Source organism: the organism of the source record quoted next, unplaced genomic scaffold (genome assembly GCF_019419815.1).
Source record: "Pyrus x bretschneideri cultivar Hongxiangsu unplaced genomic scaffold, Pyrus_bretschneideri_v1 Contig93, whole genome shotgun sequence".
NCBI classification, from domain to species: Eukaryota; Viridiplantae; Streptophyta; class Magnoliopsida; order Rosales; family Rosaceae; genus Pyrus; species Pyrus x bretschneideri.
Window position 1 is genome coordinate 440,550 of NW_025999835.1, and position 1,568 is coordinate 442,117.

General features: G+C 43.0%; 1 long non-coding RNA gene across 1 annotated transcript; it reads left to right on the forward strand.

Annotated features, from left to right (window-relative positions):
* Positions 1-933: 933 nt before the first annotated feature.
* Positions 934-1,305, forward strand: LOC125473674. Its single transcript, XR_007255497.1, has 2 exons — positions 934-1,101; positions 1,239-1,305. It is a non-coding gene; the product is annotated as an uncharacterized LOC125473674 (long non-coding RNA).
* The last annotated feature ends 263 nt before the right edge of the window (positions 1,306-1,568 follow it).

Here is a 1,568-nt window from a genome sequence, read left to right on the forward strand (position 1 = left end):
ATAATTTTTTTGAATATTTATAAATAGTTTAGTCATACAATCATAACAAAACAGAACTTGTTGCCAAGTTGGTTTCAGTGAAACTTTACAAGCATGGAGGCATGGGTTCGAACCCTCATGCCTCCAGGATTTGTGAGATGATTTTAAAATTTTTAATCTTTTTATTGTAACCCTAACCCTCCTCCTCCTTATTTTTCATTCCCCTTCCCTGCCTCTCTTCCCTCCCTCTCCTCTCTAGACTCCAACCCATCTCTCTCTCCCTCCCTCTCTCTCGCTCTCCGTCGTTGAGAAGCAGCTGCAGCTCGACATCGTCATCCCCACCATCCGAAACCTCGATTTCCTCGAGATGTGGAGGCCCTTCTTCCAGCAGTACCACCTCATCATCGTCCAGGACGGCGACCCGTCGAAGGTGATCAAGGTCCCAGAGGGCTTCGACTACGAGCTCTACAACCGCAACGACATCAACCGAATTCTGGGTCCCAAGGCGTCCTGCATCTCCTTCAAGGACTCTGCTTGCAGATGCTTCCCCCGATCTTGACCGCGCTTAAGGTGCTGGACAACTCGATCCAGTTGGTGCTCGAGGTGGCTCAGCACTTGGGTAAGAGCATGGTCAGGACCATTGCTATGGATGAGACTGAGGGGCTTGTGAGAGGACAGCGCGTGCTCAACACCGGTTCTCCGATCACTGTAATCTATATATTCTTGTTATCCTGTCTATTCTTACTGATTTGATGAGAAATGTTAGGGTTTTAGTGTTCGATGGCAAAATGTTGACTTTGGTGATTGTATTGATAGAAATGAGATGGGTTTTGATTGATTTGTGATCTTTTCGTCGGAGTTTTCCTATTTATCCATTTTAGTTTTTATCATTTAGCATTCTGTTGCATCAGTAAGAAATTTGTGAAACTTAAAATAAATAATCACTTGATGGTGTCGTGTGGATGTTCTGTTGCAATATGCTAATGCATTGCACTCAAGCTTTCTGACAATTTCTGTATGAACGCTCCAACAGGCACCGATCACTTTCTGCCCATTCACAGAGAAGCTCCTGCCTTTGTTGAGCAAGCAACGGAGCAGCAGATCCTTGTTACTGGAATCAAGGTATTAGCATGAACCTTTATTGTCATAACTAATGTAATAGAATTCGATCCTCTTAGTGCTTTTCTTCTCCACTGCCTTTGGATTCTATGTGGTGCTGTGTATGTTTAGTATACTTATGTTATCTGCTTCATATACAGGTCGTCGACCTTCTTGCTCCCTACCAAAGAGGAGGAAAGATTGGGTTGTTCGGTGGTGCTGGTGTTGGAAAAACTGTGCTTATTATTGAGAGTGGTGTCATTAAGCTAGGTGAAAAGCAGGTACCGACTCTGCATCAGGACTGGGGTGATGTTTGCTAGATCTTAATACGGTATAAAATTTGGTTGTTTAGTTCTTCATAGAACCAACAAGCACAACAAGCAAGTTTAGCAAGTTTTCCATTTCTTCAGGTGCTACTTCATATAGTGTATTACATTTCAAGAACGCTTAACATTTATGAAATGTGATTGTTGTGGCATGTGAATGTCAAT